Source organism: Eschrichtius robustus, chromosome 17 (assembly GCF_028021215.1).
Source record: "Eschrichtius robustus isolate mEscRob2 chromosome 17, mEscRob2.pri, whole genome shotgun sequence".
Lineage (NCBI taxonomy): Eukaryota > Metazoa > Chordata > Mammalia > Artiodactyla > Eschrichtiidae > Eschrichtius > Eschrichtius robustus.
Window position 1 is genome coordinate 70600085 of NC_090840.1, and position 9242 is coordinate 70609326.

Here is a 9242-nt window from a genome sequence, read left to right on the forward strand (position 1 = left end):
ATAGCAATTACCACTATCTGAAATGATTTTGTGTATTTATTTGTGTAAAGTCTGTTTTCAATTTCTGTTCACTAGCCTGTGAGCTCTCTCTGCCTTGCCTAGTACAGTGTCTGCCACAGTGTAGGCACTCAACAAACGTGCCTCAAATATTTAATGAAGGAACAATTCCTGTTACTGCAGGGGTCTGGAAGGTCAGGTCTCCTCCCATCCCCCGCAGGATCTCTGGGTAATGCTGGAAAAGTGCTGCTAAATTCTTGCTTTTTGCATTTTCCCCTTTGACTGGATTCTGTTCTTTTTTCAGATTATACTGTCCTTTTGCAAACAGTCCTGTTTAGAAAAGGTATATAATTCTCGTTTAGGTTGTACTGTCCTTTTTCTTTAGCAGTCTCGCAGGCCTCCACTCCAAGCCCTACTATTCTTTCACCTTTTGGTCTAGAAAGCACATTACAGATGACTCCCAGAGATAGCAGAGATTATCACGAGTTGATTGAATCATTGTCACTGTCACACTCTCGGTGGGTTCCTCACTCTAGTCACCTGTTGCAAACATATATTGAAAGCACCTTGTCCTGTGTGTCTGGTCGTGACAGTTGGGAATCACATTACTTTTTCCTTCTTTCTTCTAAGCTGACCACATAGCCTGGCATCAGAGAATTAACTGTTTCTTTCACCCTCTCAGTCCAAGGAGAGCATGGCTTTCACCATGAGCTATGGCAGGCATCTGTTAGAGCCAGGCTTTTAATAACATCCATTTGTTATCAAGGGAGCAGTTGTAGCAGAATTTCACTTAGAGTCAGTAGACAATCTTTCCTGTGGTTTCCATGGGGATCTGGTATTTTCGAGCAATTTCTGGGAAGAACATTGGAAAGAAGTTGAGGGGCAAAATGTTAATAACGTTACTGTTCTGGCACACACCGTTTCTAGAACCACGGGCAATGGATGAGTCACTTCCCACCCAAGGCCCACAGGGTGCAGAGCTGCGTGTGACCTCCTCAGGGCCAGGTGTGGAGGAGACCTAGTGCCTGCACTCAGAATACAGGAAAAATCAGATTTGAGTCCTTAGTCCCCATCGTAGCTGTGCTTTTGTTAGTCACTTGCTGTGTGACCTTGAGGAAGTCACTTAACCTCTCTGGGCCTTCATTGCTTCACTTAAGAAAGAGTTATTTTGAGGCTCAGATGAGATTGTGTGTGTGTGTCTGAGAGAGGGAGAGGGAATTTTTCATAACTCTGAAGGTAACGTGTTTTTTTTTTTTTATAGATGCAATATCTTTTCTTACCTCTTTGAACATGTTAAGTACAATTTTTTTTTTAAGTTTAATTTTTATTTATTTATTTATTTATGGCTGTGTTGGGTCTTCGTTTCTGTGCGAGGGCTTTCTCTAGTTGTGCCAAGTGGGGGCCACTCTTCATCGTGGTGCGCGGGCCTCTCATTATCGCGGCCTCTCTTGTTGCGGAGCACAGGCTCCAGACGCGCAGGCTCAGTAGTTGTGGCTCACGGGCCTAGTTGCTCCGCGGCATGTGGGATCTTCCCAGACCAGGGCTCGAACCCGCGTCCCCTGCATTGTCAGGCAGATTCTCAACCACTGCGCCACCAGGGAAGCCCAGGTAACGTGTTTTGAATAGCTAACACTTAACTGTGTGACTAGTAGGTGCTAGATAGCCCTTCTAAGTCCTGTATGTTATTAACCCATTTAATCCTTAAAACAACAATGTAAGGTAGATAACTGTTACTTTCCCCATGTTGCAGATGGGGAAACCAAGGCACAGTGAGTTAAAGTAACTTACCCAAAGCCACATAGCTAGTGAGTGGCAGAGGCAAGATTTGAATCCAGATAATCCCACGTTAGGACCAGGCTGCCATCATCTTTACCCAGTTCCCAGTTCACCTCCACATTCTGTAAGCAAATTCCAGTCGCTAGAGAGGTGTTCTCTATCGTGGGGCAGGAATGGGGCATCCAGTTTCCCCGTGGCCTGGGCAAAGTGTCTTTCAAAGCTATCTACCTGAATTAACCAACTTTGTAGTTACTGCAAACAATGTTTATCAATTAATTTCAAACTTTTTGAGCTTAAGATTTGTTGGAGAGTTTGTTAAAAAAAAAAAAAAAAGGCAGATGCTCAGAACCCTCCCTGAGGGATGCTGATTCAGTAAGCATACCAGTCAGGCTTCAGTTGCAGGTAACAGAAGTCACTCTTGCTGCTTGAAGCCGAAAAGGATTTGATTCAGAGTCACAGAGAAGGGAAACAAACATTTGGAGAGCAGGGTCATTGGGTGTAGCAGCCAGAGATGCTTCACTACTCTCCCTTTGTGCCTGGACCCATGAATTCTGGCAGCACCATCATGGCTTACTGCATTCTTGAGGACAGGACCTCAATATCACCAGGTGGTGTCTCCCAGCTGGTACTGTGCCTCAGCCTTCAGTAGGTCATTTATTCTACCATCCAAAAGATCACCTACTTCTGGGTTATGGGGAGTGTTGTAAAACCGGAGAATCCTGGGGGCACCACTTCATTGACTTACTTCTTTTGCTGTAAATAGATTCGTGATTAGAAGTAATGTTGGCTTTGAGTAAGTCACTTTAACTCACTGTACTTATTTACATGAATCTCCAATGCCAAATTCCAGAGGCTGTGACATTCCATTTCATAGTTTCCTATAATCTGACAGTGGTTGTATTTCCAGATAAATACTTTAGTTAATAGTCATCCTGCTTGTTCCTGATGCTATTGAATGTCAAGAGAACTTATATATCACAGGGATTTTTATTTCAAAATTTGGAACCCAAGATGTACTTCTTAAATATCTAAGGCATTAGGCATTTTTTTTTTTAATTAAAAAATTTTTAAAAAATTTTTGGCTGTGTTGGGTCTTCGTTGCTGCCCGCGGGCTTTCTCTAGTTGCAGCGAGCGGGGGCTACTCTTCATTGAGGTGCGCAGGCTTCTCATTGCGATGGCTTCTCTTGTGGAGCACAGGCTCCAGGTGTGAGGGCTTCAGTAGTTGTGGCTTGCGGGCTCTAGAGCACAGGCTCAGTTGTTCTGGCGCCCGGGCTGAGTTGCTCCGCGGCATGTGGGATCTTCCCAGACCAGGGCTTGAACCCATGTCCCCTGCATTGGCAGGCGGATTCTTAACTACTGCGCCACCAGGGAAGCCCTGCGTTAGGCATTTTTAAGTAAACAAAATTACAAAGAAGTGTTGCTGAACTTGATTACATAATTACCTCATTACGGGAAATAATTATTTTGGTCAGTTCTGAACAATATTAATCTTTACAGGAATTAAACCAGAATAAAGTATATACTTGGACTCTTTACTGAGTATTGAAGGAGAAGCCAGGACTTGTTTTATATGATTACCTCAGGGTGAAACAAAAAAGATATTTAGTGCATCCTTTAAAAAAAAAATGTCACTTTAAAGTGACCCTTTCGCTTTCCCATCCTCTTAGCTCTGTCACTTAAATGATGTTGGCACTTAACTAAACTTCTAGGCATCTTGGAAATTTTCAAAAATAAAAAAATCAATTTGTTTCAAACTCTGTGGAAGGCAATCCAGATAATTTATTTGTAAAAATGACCTATGCGCATACCTTTGGCTTAGTAATTCCCCTTCTAGGAATTTATCTTACAGATATGCTGTACATATGTAAGATGATGGATAAACAAGGTTACTCAGTGTAACAACAAAACATTGGAAACCGCCTACCAGCTCACCCACTGGGGACTGATGAAATGAATTATAATATAGCTGTGGAAGAAAACATTATGAAGCTATGAAAACAAATGAGGAAGGTTATGTTTCTTAAGCTGAGTAGTGGTGTTTTTATTCTTTATCTTAAGCTTATGTTATATTCTTTTGCCTGTATTAGATATTTAGTAAAATTAAATTTAAAAAGCAAGTGAAAAAGTGTGTATTAAAAGAGAAAAAATATGTATTTGTGCAGAATATCTGAAAGAATGTCCAGCATCCAAAACAAACTGGTAATGTTAGTGGCCTCTGGACAGGAGAACTGGGTGGCTGGTGTCAGAGGAGGGAGGGAAACTTCATCGTATATCCCTTTGTGTTTTTAAGAGTCGTGAGCCCTGTGAATATATTACTCATTAAAAATAAAAAATATATAAACCACACCTTGCCTCACTCACACATTTACCCACATGACTAGTTTTTTAATAAACAAACACAGCTTTTAACAGATAAAGCCTCAGATGCTCTCTGTAGTGAAAGCTGCATTGACCAGCAGCACAAAAAGCCGGGATGTGTGACACACACTTACAGAAATTGCCGGCAGTATTCACATGACGAGAGACTGAGGAACGAGGAAGAATTCCCCAAATTGTTTTTCTATTATACTGCTCTTAGCCTTTTGTCCAGCGGTTCTAACCTTTGATTTGACTGCTGTGAGTAAAGGTGAGACCTTTAAATGACTGGCTGACAAGCTGTTTGTGCCCTGGTGAGGGGTGTTTCGGTGCCTTATATGGCTTTGAGCTGCAGTTTGGGTGCAGGAAGGCTCAGGAAGCGTGAGCTCATGCAGAGAGAAAACCTTCTTAGTAGATGTCTCTTGATTTCTCTTAAGAATCTTAAAATTACCCCTTGCGGGAACCCATAATGATAGCCAACATTTATTGGGCACTCATTTTATAGCAGGCACTGGTCAAAGCTACTGATCGTGTATAAAATGATTAATCCTTGGACTTCTCTGGTGGCGCAGTGGTTAAGAATCCACCTGCCAATGCAGGGGACACGGGTTTGAGCCCTGGTCGGGGAAGATCCCACATGCTGCGGAGCAGCTAAGCCCGTGCGCCACAACTGCTGAGCCTGCGTGCCTAGAGCCCGCGAGCCACAACTACTGAGCCCACGTGCCACAACTACTGAAGCCCACGTGCCTAGAGCCTGTGCTCCGCAACAAGAGAAGCCACTGCAATGAGAAGCCCACGCACCACAACAGTAGCCCCCGCTCACCACAACTAGAGAAAGCCCGTGTGCAGCAACGAAGACCCAACACAGCCAAAATTAAATAAATAAAGAAATTTATATTAAAAAAAAGGAAAAGATTAATCCTTACAACAGCCTTATGAAGTAGGGATTATTATTATCTCTGTTTCTCAGATGAGGAAACAGGCGTGGACAATGTTTCCAAAGGAGCACAGTTACTGCTCAGACGAACGTGATCTGAACCTGGGTCTGACTCCAGAATTACTACCCCCTAAGATGACAGTCTAGTCACATTGGAATAAATCCAAAGGCGAAATTAGGGCATTGCTTCTCAAGCTGGTCTCTGGACTGAGATGCTGGGTGGATTATAGAAGTGAGAGCCTAGGGAAGTAATGGGGTGACCTGTCTTTGGAATGTGGGGTGTCTTTACTGCATGAGAGCCTCGAACCTCAAGATGAGATTCAGGGCTTAATCTTGTAGGAAAAAAAGGGGCCATGGGGACAAGCTCTTAAACAGGGGAGAGATGTGGGGAAACTAGCATCTTGTAGGGTGTCCTTGAACTGTGATTGTCAGGTGGGGGCTGGCAGAGGGGAGACCAGAGGGAAGAGGCCTCCGCGTGCAAACAGATGGGGGTCAGGACTATGGAGACCATCATGGAAATGGGAGGAAGGATGGGTCTGGGAGATTTTGTTTTGAAGATTTGGTCGGGCTCACAGCAGTTGAAGGTTGATGAGGAAGCAAGGAGATAAGTGCATGCTTAAGATGCCCTATCATGCAGGGGTGCGTAGAGGAGATGCTTCATCGTACTTTTACATTCGGGTGCGTTTAATGCATCCGCCACATACTCTGCTCAGGGCTTCCCGAGTCTCGCATTTGTCCGCCAAAACAGTTCTTCTAGAAGGTGTAGCAGATGCTGTCAATCCCTCCCTCCCCTATAGTGCCCATCTCCCCTTACTCTTCCTCACCCGAGTGAAGCCCTTGTGCGTCCGTGAAGGGCTTTCCCTGGTCCTAATGCACTTGGCCCTGGCTCAGGCAGGCTGGAAGCAGGCAGGACTTAACACGCCCGCAGCAGCCTTCAACTGCTGATGTGCTGGAGCTGGTGGATAAATGCTTCTGCTTTTTTTCTCCTCAAAGGGTAGAGCTCTGAGTGGGGTGCTGCACCCTCTCCCAGGGGTCCCCAGCAGGGTCGAGCCCCCGCTACCCACTCAACACCTGCTCAGCAACCTGCTTCCTTGCCTCTCCTGACTCACTTCCCCACTCCTTGCTGGTGCTTCCTGGGATCCCCTGTCTCAAGGTCTGCTTTGGGGGAACCCAGCCTAAGGCAGTTGACAGATGATACTAGCTAGGCCCAGAGAGGTTATTTCACTTCTTCAAGCTTACAAATCCAGTCTGTAGGAAATCTAGGATTTTAATTCAGCTCTCCTAAACCCAGTGGGCTCCTGATGTTATTTTCTGCTAACCATGTTTTGTATCTGCTGTAACAAGTCCCTGAGTCTTTTTACATGTCTGGCTTTCCTACTAGAGTCTGGCCAGTTAGACTCCAGTATAAGCTAATAAAAGGCAGAAACTATGATCCCGATCATTTTGTAACCAAGATCAACAAGAACAGTGTCTTTCACAGATAGATGCTCAGTGAGGATTTGTTGAAAGGAAGAGATGGAGCAAGAGGAAGGAGGAGGCAAAGGCAGTTGGGTGCATGACACTGAAGCGAGGATGAGAGTCTCCAGGCGTCTTGGTCTGGGGCCTGAGGGTGACTTGCCTCGAAGGAGACCATGGTGAGAGTGTCAAAAGCAGAAGACCCAGAGGAGGCACAGCGGTGAGCAGAAAAATTGGTGGAGAACTAAAAAAATACTTTTTCTGGAAATCACTTATGAGGAAAGATAAACCTAACGAAATAGTCCTTTTCAGTGCATGTAAGGGGAGTTTCTTTTTTTAAATTTATTTTTTGTTTTTAATATGAGATGAGTAATCTTAGCTTTGTAGGAAAATCATAAGATGGGTTCTCACCCAAGAGTAAATTCTACAAATGAGATACTCCAGTGCAGTATTTTTCAAACTGTGCTTTACAAGGCAGTAGGACTTCTAAGGATCTCTCAAGAAGAGGTTAGTAGATCATAAAAATTGATTAATACTTACTGAACTTTAATTAGACCATGGGCCAAGCCCTAGGCTATGTCTTGGGCTGCATTATGGCATTTAATCCTCCCAGTTACCCTTTGGTAGGTACTGCTGTCATCCCTGCCTCACAGATGAGGAAGCTGATGCTCAAAGCGGTCACCCAGCTAGGAAGTGAACCAAGTGGGATTTAGCCCCCGGGTTATTTGACTCTGGAGCCCATGACCTTCACAGGCAAGGCTGCAGGTACCCTCCTCCCCACCCCTTGACCAACCACACTCTCCCTCCACCAGAACTGAAGCTCAGATTTTGACAGGTGGACAGCAAACTGGGGAATGGGAACTACACTGTTGGTTAGGGGTTTGGAGAGAGTGCATTAAAATGTGCCCCACTTTGATTGCCTTCTCTAGAAGTCTTGGAGTTTTGCCTTCCCACTGTGCAGGGGCGTTTTAAAATGCATTTTGATGAATGCATTCTGCTCTCTTGGTACACAAGGGGGAGCGTTGAGCACAGGAATGGGAATAACACTGCTACAGGGAGTGAGTTCTTGCTCTTCACCGGAAAGAGCTTCTCTCTCTTTCTCTTTCTCTCTCAATAGGATTTCCTAAGAACAAAACCAGTTTTCTGCCTAATCACAATACTATTATTATCATGTCCAAGAAGTTAATATTGATGAAACCGTATTATCCAATACATTGTCTATATTCAGATTTCCCCGAATATCGCCAAGATGTCCTTTATTGCTTTTTCTTTTTCTTTTCTTTTGATCCAGAATCAATTTTGTATTCTCTTAATATTAGATCATGGTCATTTTTCTGAAATATTTTGGTACAAAATGTTCATAATTTTTACTGGCTATTTACTATCCCATGAAGCTGATTTGTCATGATTTATTAATAAATTTCTCTTTGGTTATTCCTGTTATAAGCATAACATGGTGTTAAGCGGGGCTTTTCCTTTCTCAATTTTGACTCAGGCACCAATTCAATAGATATCAGATTGCAAAGTGAGAGTGAGACTGATAATCATATATGGCATTCACCACGTGTCACAGGTCAGGTTCCCCGGAAAAGCCTCCTGATGGAGATTTTTGTACAGGAGGTTAATTGAAGAGTGTTTGGGGATCAACACCTATGGAGGAATAAAGGAAGTAGCGCTGGAAGAAGGAATAGTTGAACTTTGATGCAGTCACTACAAAGGCTTCAGCTGGCCCTCTGTTAGCTCTGGAGCTGAGATGGTCTTGCAGAATTGTTCCCTATTGGGGCAAGGAGATTGGGTCTTTTTACCTCTACACAGACCAGTCATTGGATGCAGATTGCCCCTGGGAAGTGGCCATGACCTTGGGTGAGATAGCTAGCTTAGACCAATTTTCAAAGAGACTCAGGGTGGCAGTGAGGGCCTCAGTCCTGTGGGGAGATCTGGGCAGAGAACACAGCATCCACTACACCAGGGGAATTCTCATGGACCTGTCGTCTAAGTCCTGGATCCCTGCAGCCAGACTGAATACACAAGTGGGCGTGTGGAAACGGGCGGAGGGTGGAGAGATGCTGTTGGAGAGAGCATTGCATGTTGGGACTCCTCCCTCCCTCCCCAGGGGAAAGGCCAGGGTGCTACCTCCTTACCTGAAGGTGTATGATGGGGGCTTCCTCAGGACCACATATTGAGCTTGAGATATTTTTTTCTACTGTTGGGGGCAAAGAGAAGTGGCTAGACTGGCCTGTGGCAGCAGGACACAGAGGGTGGTGTTTGGTTCTGCCCTCCCAGGGTTTGTTGGGGCAAAGGATGAGAGAGTGTTTCCTAGGACTCAAATGTGAGTCACTTGGGAGAGAGAGTACTAGGCTAGAGCTATTTTAAAAAATATATTAAAAAAAAATCCTCTAAGACTCACAAGAAGTTGCAAAAATAAAACAGAGAGTTCCCGTGTGCCCTTCACCCAGCTTTCCCCAATGATAACATCTTATATAACCATAGTGCATTTTCAAAACTAGGGAATTGACATTGACATCGGTACAGTGTCTTGGTTTTTATCATTTTTTACATGCACGTGTGTATGTGTTACTATGAAATTTTATCACGTGTATAGATTTGTAGATTTATGTAATTACCACCACAGTCAGGATACATAGTTGCCCCATAACTAGGAAGAAACTCCCTCACACTCCATCTTTGCAGTCAGACCCTCCAGTGGACCCTGGACCTCCAT